Source organism: Notamacropus eugenii, chromosome 6 (assembly GCF_028372415.1).
Source record: "Notamacropus eugenii isolate mMacEug1 chromosome 6, mMacEug1.pri_v2, whole genome shotgun sequence".
NCBI lineage: Eukaryota > Metazoa > Chordata > Mammalia > Diprotodontia > Macropodidae > Notamacropus > Notamacropus eugenii.
The window spans coordinates 339,651,517-339,668,751 of record NC_092877.1 but is presented as its reverse complement, the minus strand read 5'-3'; the positions used below and the strand labels follow the sequence as shown (position 1 = coordinate 339,668,751).

General features: G+C 42.1%; 1 pseudogene; it reads left to right on the top strand.

The window, feature by feature from the left end:
* Positions 1 to 327: 327 nt before the first annotated feature.
* Positions 328 to 1,077, top strand: LOC140511699 (kallikrein-14 pseudogene; annotated as a pseudogene).
* The last annotated feature ends 16,158 nt before the right edge of the window (positions 1,078 to 17,235 follow it).

Below are 17,235 nucleotides of genomic sequence, written 5' to 3'. Positions count from 1 at the left end.
ATGTCTGTCAATTACATTGAAAAGCACACTAAAGGAGACAAGAGGAAGAGACCTTCTCCTAGACCAGTCCTTCTCCCCTTTTTCCCCTTTCTTCCTGGGAGGAATCTGGCTCTCAACCACTTCTTATCTGCTTGTACTTCCTCCTTCTCTCAGCCTCCACAGTCCTCTATCCAGTTAGGGGCACTGTCTGCCTGCCTGTGGTACTCTGTCTATCTCATTCCATCGATTTCTGTATCTGCATTTCTGAGTAGAATAGTTTCTGTTAGCCAACTTTTTAATCTACTTGTCCTCGGACCTTCCCAACCCCAATTAGACAACTCTTCAGAAATGTTCTTTTTCTTCTTAACACTTCCTCTTCTGTGGGTCGCTGCCAATGCAGAGAGGAATGAAGAAAAGATCATTGGTGGTCAAACGTGTATTCCCAACTCCCAGCCCTGGCAGGCCGCATTCTTAGCCAATCAGAAATTCCACTGTGGAGGTGTCTTGCTGTCCAATCACTGGGTCCTCACGGCAGCTCACTGGAACCACTGGAACCTTCGAGTGGTCTTGGGAAAGCACAATATTAGACTCCTGGAGCCCTATCAGCAGTCAGTCGGGGTGGAGCATTGAGCTACCCACCCCTCCTACAGCCCCAGAACCAGAAACAATGACCTCATGCTGCTCTACCTGGAGAAGCCAGTGAAGCTGACCAACCAAGTTCAACCCATTCAGCTGGCAAAAAATTGTGCCAATACGAGCACAGACTATCTGGTGTCCAGCTAGGGTACCGTGTCCACTCCTTTCACCAAATATCCCAGCACCCTCCAGCGTCTGAAGATCAGTATCTTTTCTGAGGAAAGCTGCAAAAATGCTTACTATGGAAAAGCCATCACTCTTGGTATGGTGTGTGCTGGGGATGAGAAAGGGGGCAAGGATTCCTGCCAGGGTGACTCTGGAGCCCCCTTGGTGTGCAATGGGGTCCTGCAGGGCCTGGTATCTTGGGGCATGGAACACTGCACTCTGCCCGGGTATCGTGGTGTTTATGCCAACCTGTGCCTTTACCAGACCTGGATCTTAAATGAAATAAAGAAGAATTGACAAGCTGCCTCAGCCCCACACCTCTACAAAGTAACCTCCCTCTCCCCCCAAGGACAGGACTTAGCCTTCCTGATTTCCCTACCATGGGCCTCTGGAAGACCCAGATTTCCTAGACCCATTTCTAATCTAGATTTGGATGGATGGGAAGGGAATCAAAAGGATTTAGAGATGTAAAGGACTTGAAACCCTGAAATAGCAGGTCTGAAAAGGACCTTTTAGAAAGACCATATACTTGAATTTTTACAAATGGGGAAACTGAAGGTAAGAGTGACTTCCTAATGTCATATAGCTGGGGTGTAACAATTCAAGACTAGTGTTCTCTCTCTGATCCTGGGGTCTGAAGGCAGATCTATCCCCAGCTTCCCAGGTATCCTAGCTCCTTTCGTGAATCCACTGCCTTGCTCAGGTACCCAGACTGATAGGTAACTTAGCAGGAGCCTCTTGGTCACTCCTCCCCCAATAGTTTTAGATTAATAAAACCTATGAGACTTCCATGAAAAAAAAAGTACACTAAAAATTAATACTAGGAGTTCCCATTATAGGTATCCTGGTCAACCACGGTGACATCTCTAAAGACAGTGTAATCAGTGACCATATTTCTTTCTCCTAGTACAAGCACTAAAGTCCTCTTCATGGGGAAGGAGGGAGGGAGTCTAAATTCCTGAGTGGAGTGTAAGCTCTGGCAGGTCTCACCAAGCTGAAAAGAATGGTATTGAAGATAATTGAGATGTCCCTGACCAACTCAGCTAGGTTGAAACAGCCTTATCCCTTCCAAGGGCTACGTCAATGTTCCTTAGAATGTTGAGAAAGGAAAGTAAGAATTTGTCAGTTCTTGAGATGGAGGCAGGATGTCCAAGTTAACAAGTTTTTATTAAGTACCCACTCTGTGCATGCCCAGCATTACACAGAGAACTAGGGATACAAATCAAAACAATCCCTGTGCCCAAGGAGCCTCAAGTTCAGTGGGGGATCCAACATGTAAACAACTACATACTAACAAAACATAGACAGGAAAAAATCAAGGTAATCTCAGAGGGAAGATACCAGCTTGAAGGGAGATCAGAAAAGACTTTCTGTAGAAGGTGGGATTTTAGCTGAGTCCAGAAGTAATTTAGGGAAGGCAGGAGGGAGAGATAAGGAGGGAGAGCCTTCCAGGAATGAGGGACAGCCAGTGAAAGTACCAAGAATCAGAAAATGGAGTGTCTCGTGGGAGGCCACCGTCCCAGAAAGGAGGCCAGTGTCTCTGGATTAAAGAATATATGGAGGCTAGAAAGGACCAGGCTGTAAAGGATTTTAAAAGCCAATCAGTGAATTTTACATATGATCCTGGAGGTAATAAACTCGAATCTATTGAGCAGGGAATGATATTAGTCAGATTTTTGCTTTGGGAAGATCCATTTGACAGATGAGTGGAGGATGGACTGGAGTGAGAAGAGACTTGAGTCAGGGAGACTACCTAGAAGTTATTGCAATAGTCTGGGCAAGCGGTCTTGGCCATATGCATAGAGAGAAAGAGACACACACAAGGATGTGGAGATGGAAACAAGCTTTAGCAATGGATTAGATGTATGGGTTGAGTGAAAAGGAGCCATCAAGGATGAGAGATTATAAAGTCTGAGTGACTGCAACTGAGAATGGTGGTGTCTGACAGTAATAGGGAAGTTAGGATGGAGGTGGAGAGAGAAAATAAGCAGATCATCAGTTCTTTTTTGGTCATGTGGAGTTTAAGATGTCTGTGGGACAACCAGTTCAAGATGTCCAGTAGGCAGTTACTAAAGCAGAACTGGAGGTCAAGAGAGAGGTTAGGACTGATTTGAAATGATCTGAGAATTACCTGCTTAGAGACGATCATTAACCCATGCGAGCTGATGGGATCGCCAAATGAGATAGTAGAGAGGGAGCAGAGAAAGGATTCAGACAGAGTCCTGAGGAACATTCACAGTTAGGAGTGACATGGGGGGAAGAGTCAGCAAAGGAGATGCAGAAGTGGACAGACAGGTCAGAATCACGGAGAGTTGTGTTAAGAAAACCTCAGGAGAGGAGAGTATCCTGGGAAAGAAGGTGATCAAACAGTGTCAAAGGTTAGAGAGGAGTAAAGAAGGAAGCAAGTCAAGAAGAGTACATTAGATCTGATGATTAAGACATCATGGATAACTTTGCAGGGAGCAATTTCCTTTGAAGGCACCAGGTAGGAAGCCAGACTGAAGAGACCAAGGAGAGCATTAGAGAAAAAGACATGATGGATGGCTTTCCTAAGGTTTTGGTTATAAGAGGGAGGATAGGTATAGGATAATATGGTCAGACCAAGTGAGGGTTTTGGGTTTTGGGTTTTTTAGGGATTAGGAAATTATGGGTGTGTTTGTTGGCAGTGGGAAGGGATCCAGTACATGATAAGATTATGTTGAAGATCAGTGAGAGTGAGGATAATAGAGGAGGTGATCTTCTGCAGAAGAGAGGAAAGAATGGGTATAAGAAAGGGTATAAGTAGAGAGGTTTGCCTTGGTGAGTAGGAGGAGAAGGAGGAGGGCCATTTCTTGGAGTGAAGGAGGAGAGAGTGGGGGAAGCCCTCTGAATGATGGAAGATTGCTGCCCTGTGGTTAGCCAAAATTCCTGAGTGAATGCCTTATGTTCCAAAATCACTTCTCTGTCCCACATTGCTTCCCCCCTCCACCACCACCAATTCTCCTTGCTTGTAGGTTGAGTATTATTAGGTAAGCAAGCTGACAAACCACATTATTTCACTAAACTCACAAAGGCTACATTTTTATTCCACTGCTTAAGCTTCTCCTTCCTGCTCTTGGCCACCCTGCTTTTTGGTTCTTCTCCAGCTGTCATTACAGCAACTTTTAAGTGTGAAAAATTCAGCTTTTCTCTTGCCACTTGTTTTATCAGAGGAAGGAAACATTTACTTGTCACTTTAGCCACCTAAAGAATTCTCAAATTCTAGAATTCCAGCTTCCCCAGAGCATTTGTCTTTCTCAGACTCATGGGCCAGCACTGAAGGCTCAGGTTTAATCACAAAGAACTTTTGTTGCTCAGTTGTGTCTGATTCCTCATGACCCCATTTGGGGTTGTCTTGGTAAAGGTACTGGAACAGTTTGCCATTTCCTTTTCCAGCTCATTTTAGAGATGAATAACTGTGACTTGCCTAGGGTCACGTCTACAGACAAGTTATTTTCTGCTCATGCTCCCACCTAGAGTGTCCCTTTGAAACCACGGAATTCAACTCATATTAAATGATTCCAGGTCTCTCCAGAAAAGAAATGCAACGTCAAGTCTAGAATTCAAACTCACAATGCATCATATAAAGAACAAAACTTTCCCCCCAGTGGATACAAAATGAAAAGCACACTCACACCCAAGTCTACGAACAGTCAAGGCAGCTTTCCTTCTCTCCCCAGCAGACCTCCAAGGTTTCTAGACTGCCAAGGAACTCCTTTCACTAAGTCTCTTCTAGGGATCTATATAATCTTCCAAACTTACAGTACTAATCTAGTTGGTGGATCTCCCTTGGAGCTGTTAGAAAGGCAGTACTTTTTCCTGTGAAATTCCCCATAACTCTAGTACTAACTGAAGGCTAGATCAAGACTTGCCCTCCCACACTGGGGTACAGGAATAGCGATGATCAAGTCTTCTGGAGAAAAGGGAGGAGTTTCTCACTAACTTTCTGGGATGATCCTTCCCCTCTCCATGTACTCTAGTACCCTTAAAATACTTACTTTTGTTATGCTTTTAAATGTCCTGCTTTTGAGAATGACTTAATTGAATGACTTTCCATTTACGACTAATTATAACAAACAATGATTATGCAGATTATTACATACTTAGAGTACCACTGCTATCCATGCTTTAGATGAGAACCTGACCATGTTTGCTCTGTCTTCATAGACGCTCATGTAAAATTGTCATCCAACTACAACTATGAAAATTATAAGCTATGCCAACATACAGGAAAAATGAAGACATTCAAAGCATGTGTCACATCTTATTTTAATTTTTTTTCATTGATACCTGTGGGAATTGAGTGAACCCCACTGACTCCATTTTGTGATTCAATTCTGGATCTAAGTCAGTTCTCTTTCAATTCAATTATGGTTTGATTTTTTTCTTGTAAGAAAACTTTATTCAATTAAGGGAATTGTGAGAAAACTTTTTTGCATTGTTTGAAGTTAACCCTGCGTGACTGGAAAGCTGAACTACCTTTACCAGCTGCTTAGAGACTCTTAAGTAAGGAATGAGGTTATGGTGACCAGAAACCCATGCAGATCAGAAGACTGATATAAAGAGTTTTCTCACAATTGTACATCTCAAGCAACCCATGTGTCTTAAGTGAAAACTGGCCCCCTACTAGTTAATCAGTTACTGTTTCCTTGTTCCTTTGGTTGGATACATAAAGTTGGAAGAAGTGGGACAACTCTTTTTCTGATTTCAAAGAACTGAACCTCTCCCATTCCCAACTCAGAAAGTCCTTAATCTTTCCTTCAAAATCAGATGACCTAATCTTGTATCCGGTTTTATGTTTTGTTAATTGTTTGCTTTTAATACATAAGAAAACCTGTCTCCCCCTGCATTCAGGATCCAATGCCAAGCAGAGGAGATCTGGTCCCGATTTGCTATACAATTGCTATGCATTGCTTAATAAATCAATAATAAATCAATTGAGCTAAGAAGCTTGAACCTATATGTATAATAGTCAACTGCTAAAGTTTATTGAGCAAAGAAGTCACGTGGTCAGAGCTTGGCTTTAGGAATATCCCTTTGGTCATTGTGAGGAGGAGAGAGACTGGAAAGGAGAGACTTGAGTCAAGAGAACAATTAGGAAGCTATTGCTACAGTCCTGGCAAGAAATGCTAAGAACCTGAGTTAGAATGGGAGCCATATGAGTAGAGAGAAGGGGACAGAAGAGAGAGATATGCAGGTAGAACTGACTAGACTTGTCAACTGATTAGATATAGAGAGGTGAGAGCGTGTGAGGAGGCAGCTGGGTGGCACAGGGATAGAGTACTCAACCTGCAATTGGGAAGACACAAGTTCAAATTCTGTCTCAGACACTTCCCAACTATGTGACTTGAGCAGTCCCTTAACCTCTGTCTGCCTCACTTTCCTCATCTGTAAAATGAATATTATAATAATGACATCTATCTGCTAAGGTTGTTCTGAGGATTAAATAAGATATTTGTAAAGTACTTTACAAACCTTAAAATACTAAATAAATGTTAGCTATCATTATTATTATTAAGAATTGAGGATAACCCCAAGGTTATGAGCCTGGGGGTGACTGAAGAATGGTGATCCCTCAGCTAAGAATGGGAAGTTCAGAAAAGGAGAAGGTTTGGAAGGACATGTTGAGTTCGAGACACCTCTAGGATATTGGGTCTAAGATGTCTATTAGGCAGTTGGTGGTGAAAGACTGGAGGTCAGGAGAGAAGTTGGCCCTCTGCCAGAGGCTGAGAGAGCTGGGAATCATCCGCATCGAAATGATAATTAAACCCATGGGAGCTGATTAGATGAGATGATTATGCATATCATTAGATACTTAGAGTAGCTCTGCTGTTTGGGCTTTAAATTACCACTTGGCCATGTTTGTTCTGTCTTTATGGTTGCTTACGTGATAAGATAATCTGCCTACAACTTCATAAAAATTAGAGAGTAAACTGACATACAGGAATATTCAGATCCCCCATCATAAAAGAGAAATGGGGGCAGAGCCTTAGGGCATACCCAGAATTAGGGGGTGGGATACTGATGATGATACAGTAAAGACTGACAAGGAATGGCCACATAGGTAGGAGAACAAATACAGAGAGAACAAGCATAAAGAAACCCCAGGGAGGAGAGAGGATCCAGGAGGAGAGGACAGTCAACAGTATCACTTGCTGTGGAGAGGTTAGAGGTCCAGAAGGATGAGGATTAAGAAAGGTCATCAGATCATTAAGAGACCATTGGCAACTTTGGAAAGGCCATTTCATATTGGCTGATGAGTTGGAAGCCAGACTTTAAGAGGCTGAGAAATAAGTGAGAAGAGGGGAAATAGAAGCAACAAGTGTACACTTGTACTTTTTCTAGGAGTTTGGCTATGAAGGAGCAAAGATGTGGGATAATAGCTTGAGAAGTTAGTAGGGTCAAGGATGGAGAAGATCTGAGGTTTTTACATTTATAAAGCCCTTACTGTGTGCCAAGCACTGGATTAAGCACTTTACAATCATCTCATTTGATGTGCACAATGACTCTGACAAGTAGGTGCTAGTATTATCTTCCTTTTACAGATGAGGAAACTGAGTTAAGTGACTTGCCCGGAGTCACAGAACTAGTGTCTAAGCCCAGATTTGAACTCAGGTCTTTCTGACTCTAGGTCTGGTGCTCTATCCACTATGGTATCTAGCCAGCAGACAGGGAAAGACTGTAGGGGCAGTCTAATGGAAGACACAGAAGGGGATAGGATCAGGGCCCTACACAGATAGGCAGCCTTGGCCACGTCTTTAGTGCTCACCAGTTTCCCCTTTGTTCAAACTCCTGTGACACAACTTGTAATGATGGCATTGTCTATTTGGCACAAATAAACTAATTAGTTAGCTTTAATGCTCTTACTCTTCTGTGTCCCACATCATACTAGATACTTAGGCGGTGTTTAGTGAATTCAATAGAATTATTGTAATATAAGTCCTTGGGGTCAACTAGGCAGTACCACAATGCAGAGTGCTAGACCTGGAGTCAGGAGGACTGAGTTCAAATTCAGCTTTAGACATTTACCAGCTGTGTGACCCTGGGCAAATCACTTAACCCTATCTGCCTCAGTTTCCTCATCTATAAAATGAGATGGAGGAGGAAATGAAAAACCACTCCAGTATCTTTGCCAAGAAAATGGGGTCACAAAGAGTCTGACTCAACTGAAAAATGACTGAACAAGTCCTTAGTTAAAATGTCCCAACTTTGAAACCTCCATGGCAAAGTAGGAAATGTAATTTTCCTATGTACATGTACAAATGCTATGATCCAAAACACTGTGACTTATCTCATCCATTTCACAGTCCATGGGCACCTGTTTTGTCTCTAGTTCTTTGCTACCTCAGAAAGCGCTATAAATTTTAACAATATACAAAGCTCTTTTCCCTCTGTCGTTGACTTCCTTTGACAATATATACACTTTACAGATGGGGACAGTTGAGTTCTAGAGAGGTTAAGTGATTTGCACAAGGATATACAAAGATCACAGCTGCAAAGTAGAAGGGACTTCAGAAATGTGTGTTTCAAAACTCCCCTCCCCTTTATTTTACAGATGAGGCAACTGAGACTCATGAGGTTACATGACTTGCCCAAATTCTCCGACAGAATGAGTGGCAGAGCTGGGATTTTAGCCTAGATCCTCTGATTGCAACCAAGGCATTATTCTTTTCACCATACTGCCTTCCATGGTAAATGACAGAGCTTGGAATCAATCCCAGGGCCTCTGACTCAAAACTGAGTAGTCATTCTACTACCCAGTGCTGCCACCCTCCCCCTCATCATGTAGAAAAGGAAATCAGGACCCAGAGAAATAACATAGTGATCAAAGGGTCAAGGGACTGAGAATAAATAATATATCATATATACATACATATGTATGTATGTGTGTGTTTATATCTATATATGCATGTATACATCCATACATGTGCATGGATAGATAGATACAGAGAGATAGACAAATAGACAGACAGATGGACAGACAAAAAGATAGACATAAAGAGAGATACATGAGAGAAAGTGAGAGAGAGAGAGAGAGGACATAGGTAAATAGATGACAGATAGGTAGACAGACAGACAGGCAGATGATGGATAGACAGATAAGCGGATAGATAGATGGATAAGTAGATAGACAGGTAGACAGACAGGTAGATAGATAATAGATAGATAGACAGACAGATAGACAGACAGACAGACAGGTAGACAGACAGCTGGATGGATTGCTTTGAGGTCCATCCTACCTCCTCACAGTCATAACGCTATTCACTGCTAGGAACAAGCTCTTTGGGTCAGTTGGAAGCTGAGTATTATTTGTTCTAAACCTGTTTCTCAAAGTTGGGAAGAAGGGAGCAGAGGCCTTTCGAGAAGAAGTGAAGCTATGTCGGAGGTCAGGCTGGAGAGCTGCAGAGGAAGCCAGCAGAGACCAGTCAAGGCATCCACTGGGTGCTCGTTTCAAGGTGCCCTTCATGGCAGCTTCCAGCTTCCACTGGCAGATCAGGTTGAGAAAAATCCCTCCTTTCTAAATGCAAAGAGAATCATTGCAAGGGGACGTGAGGTGGCACTGGAAGGTGAGGCAATAGAGACTGATGTTTCTAAACAAGCCCACTGGAACTCTTCCAAATGCTTTGTCCCCATTCCAAACAGTACCCGGAGGGAGGACAAAGGCCAGGCATTCCAGAAATGCCATTTGCTCTTGCTCAATCAAGTGTGCACAGAACTCCCAAATATCTGCCCAGTGGACTTTTGGAAATCTGTGCCCTTGTTTCTAATATAAATATGAGAAAGCTGGACTAGATGACCTGACAGATCCTCTCGAGTTCCAAATCTGGCATCCTACATTGAGTCATTTTTGTCCATTGGCACCCTTAACGTATTTAGTAAGGCTGATGTCACAGAGCACTTAGCCAACAAGGTCAGATGAAAATAATTAGCTGGCTCAGTGAATTGAATGCTGTACTTGAAATCATGTAGACGAGTTCAAATCCTGATTCAGACCCTTGCCTAGTGTATACACTAGACGCCTACTCAATAACCACAAAAGGTTTTTTTAGCCTTTACAAAGGAACATCTACTTTCAAGGTACCATAAAAACAAATAGTACAAACGTTACCCCCATCATTTCAGGAGCACATTTGCCCCTTGACCTTTGAGGAGAGTGGTCTCACACGAGGTATTTCTATAAGCATTTATCATTGGTGTCTCAAGTTCACATTCAAAGTGGGGATCATCGCCTGATGAGTCCTTGTCTCAGTCCATCAATGGGCTAGGTCCCAAAGATCACTAATGAAGGTCGATCTTTGTGCTTTAAAAATTCACAAGACCAAACCCTCCTGATTAATCTGTTTCACCTAGAATGAAAGAACTTATGTGATGCAAAAATCCCCAGCCACAAGGGTGAAATGAGCAGAATCACGAGAACATTATATACAGTAATAGCAATGTTGTTCTAAGAATAACTTTAAACAACTAAGTCATTTTGAATGATTCATACTCAAATCAACTACCGAGGACCTATGAAGGAAGATGCTATCCACATCCGGAGAGAAAAGATGTACAGTATGGTTTTACATATATGTACATATTTGTGTCTAATAGTAGCCTTCTCTAGCGTGGGGTGGGCAGGGAGGGAGAAAAAAATGAAAAGAACAAGAGAAAACTTAGAAGGAAACACAGAAAGGCAGGATAGCTTTAAAGACAATGTGCAGCATTTATTACCTAATTTTTTTTTAAGGTAAACAATGTGAATTGAAATTAATGGTTTTATATTAAATCCTCATTTTATATTGTTCTATGTACATGGAAATATCTTTTGTCTTTTGCATTTAAGTTCAAAATGAATAAAACATTTTTTAAAAATCAGTCACATATGAGCCAGGGAGGGCTCTTCCTTACAGCTTTGTCCCTCTCCACCATTGTCCCTCACTGGCCTCTGTCCTGCAGAGGAGTCACTCCTCCAAGAGAGAGTAGCTGAAGGGTTTAACAATTTTTAATTGTTGGAAACAGCCCAACTAGTGCTACACAAGTGGAGGGTGGGATGGGGAAAGAATACAAGGAAAACAGATGGGGAGAAGAAAGAAACAAAGAAATGTATTTTGCATACTCCTGAGCTAAATAGGATCAGAAGAGAAGTCATTAATAGTATTATAGCATTTAACACTAGGAAAGATCTTAAACATGATCTCTATGCTTCAGTGTTGGGGAAGGAACACTGAAAATTCTACAGCCCTGCATGCTGTTTGGTACCATTATGACCCCTGGCAAGTCAATTAATGTCACATTCTTTTGGACATTCTCAGATAGTGATAATTCTTCTTTTAACGGTGGTAAATCTTCATTCGATGATGGTAGATTTCATTATTGAAGCCACTCCCAGAAGTCCCTTGGAATCAAGTCTAGTGATAAAAGGGGGTGACCAATTCATGAGATGCTATTTTGGGGGCAAATAATAGATGCAACTAGAAAGTTATGAGCTTTGTGTGTGGGTTCAAAATGGGTCAAATTTCCTCCTAGTTACTACATTTGCAACTCAAGTGAAGGTGATGGCACATGTGATCAGAAGAATCCATTTACCAGGGTGTATCTGTCTCCCACCTTGATGCAGATCATGACTTTTCTCTCCATGCCTTTTCATCCAGATCTTTCCATAAATCTGCCAATGTGGATGAACCAATGCTCTGGAAACTTCCGTCAAATCATCATTATATGATCAACCCGACTCCTTTCCCCCAAAGACAATTCAACCCAAATGTCACCAGCAACTCAATGAACATACCTGAAGGGAAATTTGGGGAAACTTTGGAAAAAGAGTTTGTTTAAAAAACACCGTCTCTGTCACTGCTTGTGTGCCTTTGGGCAGTCATTGCCCCTAGTAGAGGTTCAGTTTGACCATTATCTATTAAATGGGTATTTATTTTAGTGGAAGGGCTATTTTAGTGGTACAACCCACCTCACTGACAGCGAGGTGGTACAGTGGATAGAACTCAGCATTTGGAGTCAGGAAGATTCATCTCCTTAAGTTAAAATCCAGACCATTACTAGCTGTATAACCCTGGGCAAGTCACTTAATCCTGTTTGCCTTAGTTTCCTCCTCTTTAAAATAAGCTACAGAAGGAAATGGTAAACTATTCCCCCAAAAAAACCCCAAATGGAATCACGAAGAGTCTGATGTGACTGAAATGACTGAACAACAACAACCTACCTCCTAGGATTATTGTGGGATTCAAACAAGATATATGTATGCATGTGTGTATGTGTGTATGTATGTATGTATAGCATGTTGTACCTGTAAAGTGTTATGAAAATGCCACCCATTATATCATCATTGTCATTGATTTGCTATCACATTCTCAAGTTGGAGGAGCATCTAAAGGACTTACTCATAGAGGAGGCTGTTTGTTTAAATGAGGCTTTTGAATGAGACAGTGTGGTATAGTGGAGAGATCACTGTACTTAGAATCAGGAAGACCTGGGTTCAGGTCTGGACTCAAGCACTAGCTCAGTGACTTAGAGAAGTCACTCAACCTTTCCAAACCTGTCATTAAAAGGAAAGTGATAACATCTACCAAACAGGCTTTGAGGAACAAATAAGATAATGGATGTCAAATACTTTTTTAAACCTTGATGGTTTATGTAAATGGAACCATTCCATAGCCATACACAGGGTGTTCCAGAAATCAGTGTAGTTTTTAAGCTAGTAAAGCTATAAAATCTTGAAACTGCTAAGACTTTTGGGGACACCCTGTCTAAAAATGTTGGTGTAGAGACTAGATCTGTGATTTCATTGGTCTAGGGAACTTATTTCATTGGTAACAAAACTCCTTTCTTCAAGCAGGCCAATAGCTCCTCTGAAATAGACATTCTTAAGGAGTTGCCCAGAATATTTGAGAGTTTAAGTGATTTGCCCAGAGTCCCACAGGCAAAAAGTGTCAGAGGAGGGACCTAGCTTTTCCTGGCTCAAAGGCTGGTCTGATAGCCACTTCTTAGTGTTGCTTTGTATTTCTCACTCCCTTTCCCTCTTTCCTCCTTTCTCCTCACCTCTAATCTCATCACCATGATGCTAACTCAAGCCTTGATCTATACCACGTTCCCCCTCAGCCTCCTCTCCTCTCTGATTGGAGGGCTGCAGGGTCTGGTACTGCATTTAGATTTCCAACTCTCTGCACTTTGTATCTGCAGCTCTGCCTGGTTTCAGTTCCATGGAACAAGATGCCTAACTAGATATACATGTATGTGTTTGTGTATGTGTGTGTGTGTGTGTATATGTGTATACACACACACACATACATATATACACACACACATATACATATGTGTGTATACACACATATACATATATGCATAATATGCCCAACCTATGATTTCTTTGAGGTGGGGTATATATGGATGTGCCAATGATCTAGTCTTCCAGTCTCTATGATCTCATGTTTCCAATTTCTTCTCCCCACCGCTGCCAGAATAATCTTCCTAAAATATGCCTTCCTTTCAACTACCTACCCTTCCTCCATTCAACTGCTAAAGTCATTTTCCTAAGGTGTTGGACTGACCATGTCACCTACAATGGTTCTCTGTCTCCTCCAGGTTCAAATATAAAATCCTGGCTGCCTTTCAAATCCTTCCTAATCTAGCCCTCTCCACCTCCCCCTTTCTTTCACCTTACTCCATCTCTCATATACTCTTCAATATGGTGACTCTAGCCTCCCGACTGTTCCACAAAGGAGACACTCACTTCTCTTGTTCTCAGCATTTTCCTTGGCTGTTCACCATGCCTGGTACTCACTCCTTCCTCATCTCTGCCTCCCAGCTTCCCTGGCTTCCTTTAAATCTCAGTCGAGTCTTACCTTCTGCAAAGAAGCCTTTCCCAATCCCCCTAAATTCCAGTGCCTTTCATCTGGTGATTATTTTATATTTATCCCTAACATAACCTATTTGTATATGGTTGTGTGCATATTGATTCTCTCATTAGATTGTGAGGTATTTGAGGGCAAAGGCTGCCTTTTGCCTTTCTTGGATATCCCCAACAGAGCCATCTCCAAGCATCCTGATCTCTGTCTGGTCACTGGACCCAGATGGTTCTGGAGGAGACAGTGAGGCTGGTAACTTTGCACAGCCCTGCCTCACTTAAATCCAAATCACCTTCCTGATGTCATGGTCCTCTTCGAGAATGAAGGACAAACAATGACATCCCCAGCACTTATCACTGTTCCTGGAATATAGTAGGTGCTTATTAAATGTTGATTGACTGACAGACATTGCCCTCTCTTGTGTCATCCTGCAGAAAGAGAAGCCGCTCATTTTCTCAGGTTTCCTTTGTTCAGCAGGACAGTGCCAAGGACTGATACTGTAACTCTCATCTCAGAAGAATGTTCCTTTAGTCTAGCATCAATGATTCCAGATAAAACTCTTTTCCTCCTACAATCCCTTTGGCAACAACATTCTCAAGGGACAATTTCAGTTGTGACTCACAGGAATGCTCAGGAAAATGGTAGCACACTGACTCCTAGTGGTCACTGGAATTATCATTCCCTGCTTTAGCCAGATAAATTATTTTCCTTTTCATTTTCTCAAAAACAAACCCAACTCCTGTGTCTCTTCAATTCTCACACAGAGAATTCAGTTCCTAAGCCTAATATTTTTTAAAGCAGTTAAATATTTGCCCATAATTTTTTTCATCCTTTCCCTCTTTGAGATATCTTGGATCTCTGAGTGACTTAATAATTGTGACAGAGCCAGGGGACAGAGCCAAGATGGCAGAGTGAGCCCTACTACAAAAACTTCTTCAGATAACCCTAAAAAGTAAATCTGAACAAATTTTAGAGTGGCAGAATCCACTAGAAGACAGACTGTGGCAGATTTCCAGGCCAGGACAGCCTGGAAGGTCGACAGGAATGATGTGCTGCACAAGGTTGGGGGAGCACAGAGTGCATAGACTGCACCAGCATAGATTCCATCATAGTGGAGCAGAGTGGGAATGGCTGTGCAGATTGAAGCAGAAGCAACAGTGTGGGTTCTCAAACACATCAGCACAGGACAGGAATCCAGAGAAACTGAGCGAGGGAGAAGTTCAGGACCCTGGGTAACAGCAGCAGCCACCCCTGAGACTATCAGCCCATAGACTAAATGTCTGAATGTCACGTATTTGAACTTCCAGGAGCCAAGATGATGGAGTAAACTGTAAGTGCTCTCATCCCCCACCCTTGTCGACCTTGAAAAACCCAGATAATACTGCCTCAGGAAAAATCCTGGAATAGTGAAATCAGCAGAAGGAGCACATCAGTCTCTCAGCTTGGGAGGCTGAGAAGGTCCATGAGAAGAGTCCCTCTTGCTGTGGCTGAAGGGGACCAGTGCAGGACCAGTGCTGTCCCAGATAGCCCCACCTCAGGGAACCAGGAGGAGATCCTGAGCCCCACGGGAATGGAGCCCATAAGCACCAACACCAGGACCCCAAGTGAGCCTTAGCACAGCCAGGGGAATTGGGCAGACACCAATGCAGAAGGGGGTTCACCAACCACTGAATCTGCCTGTGCTCTAGCTCAGGGGAGGAGGAGATTTCCTGTGGCCAGACCATCCCTCCCCCACACCTCACACCAGGAGCTTCAGTATAACCCCAGGGAAACTCAGAAAGACTTCACCTGACCTCAGCCTTGGCACACAGCAGCCAGCTCAGCACCAGGTAAGCTGCAGCATTATATAGCTTCTAGCTGACAGAACCAAAGGCCACAACATACAAAGTCAGTAACCAGGCCTCAAGTTCTCAGCATAAGCAATGTGGGACAGAGGCCCCTGTGCCCCAGAAGCAGAAATCCATGTTAAAAGCCAGGAAAGGCAATCACCACGAGCAAGAAGCAAACCAGAAAAGCAAAGACCATAGAAACTTACTATGGGGACAGAGAAGAGCAAAATACAAATTCAGAAGATAGCATTGACAATATACCTACATCTGAAACCTCAAAAGGGAATATGAACTGGTCTCAAGCCCAAAGAGCCTTGTTGGAACAGCTCAAAAAGGATTTTTAAAGCCAAATTAGAGAAATAGGAGAAAAAATGGCCACGATTTTAAAAATACAATTGACAAAATTAAAAAGGAATTCATTGAAGAGAACAGCTCCTTAAAAAGTAAAATTGGCCTATGGATAAGGAAGCACAAAACTTAACTGGGAAAAGTGGACAAATGGAAAAGGAAGTATAAAAGCTAATGGAAGAAAACAATTTGTTAAAAATTAGAATTGAGCAAGTAGAAGCTAATGACTCATGAGATATCAAGAATCAGTCAAACAAAATCTAAAGAATGAAAAAACATAAGAAAATGTAAACTATCTCATTGGAAAAACAACTGACCTGGAAAATAGATCCAGGAGAGAAAATCTAGAATTATTGGTCTACTGGAAAGCTAGGATAAAATAATGAGCCTGGAAAATATCTTCTAAGAAATCATCAAGGAAAACTGCCCAGAGGTCCTAGACCCAGAGGGCAAAATAGTCATAGAAAGAATCCAACTATCACATACTGAAAGAGATTCCAGACTGAAAACACCAAGGAATTTTGTTGCCAAATTCCAGAACTATCAAAGAGAAAATACTGCAAGCAGCCAGAAGGAAACAACTGAAATATCAAGGAATTACAGTCAGGATCACACAGGACCTTGCAGCTTCCACATTAAAAGATTGGAGGGATTGAAATATGATATTGTGTATGCCAAGGAGATTGGACTGCAACCAAGGATCAATTACCCAGCAAAACTCAGCATAATCTTTCAGGCAAGGAGATGGACATTCAATGAAATAAGAAATTTCCACACCTTCCTGATGAAAAGGCCAGAACTAAGTAGAAAATTTGATCTTCAAATACAAGACTCAAGAGAGGCATAAAAAGGTAAACAGGGAAGAAAAGAAAACTTATTGTTCAATATGGGCAAATTGTTTATATCCCTATATGGGATGATGATACTTGTTAATCTTAAGAACTGTATAATTATTATGACATTTAAAAGGGATATACATAGATAGAGGGAATGGGCATAAATTAACTGATGTGATGATAAAAATTTAATTAAAAGCTATGAAGGGATTGCAACAGGAAAAGAGAAAAGGAGGAGGCAGAAAAAGGTAAATGACATCACAGTAAGAGGCACAGAAACATATTATAGTAGAGGGAAAGAGGGGAGGGAGATAAGCATTATCTGAGCTTTACTGTCTTTGGATTTGGTTCAAGGAGAGAACAAGGTACTCAGTTAAGTATAGAAATCTAACTTGCCCTACAGGCAGGAGAAGGGGAAAGAAGAAAGTAAAGGGGAGAGGAGGTTAAAAGGGAGGGAAGAAGTAGTAAAGGGAAAGGGAAATAAAAGGGAGGGTTGACAGAAGGGAGGGAAGATGGAGGGAGATGGTGGTCAAAAGTAAAACTCTTTTGAGGAGGGGAAGGGAGAAAGGAGAAATAAAAGCATAA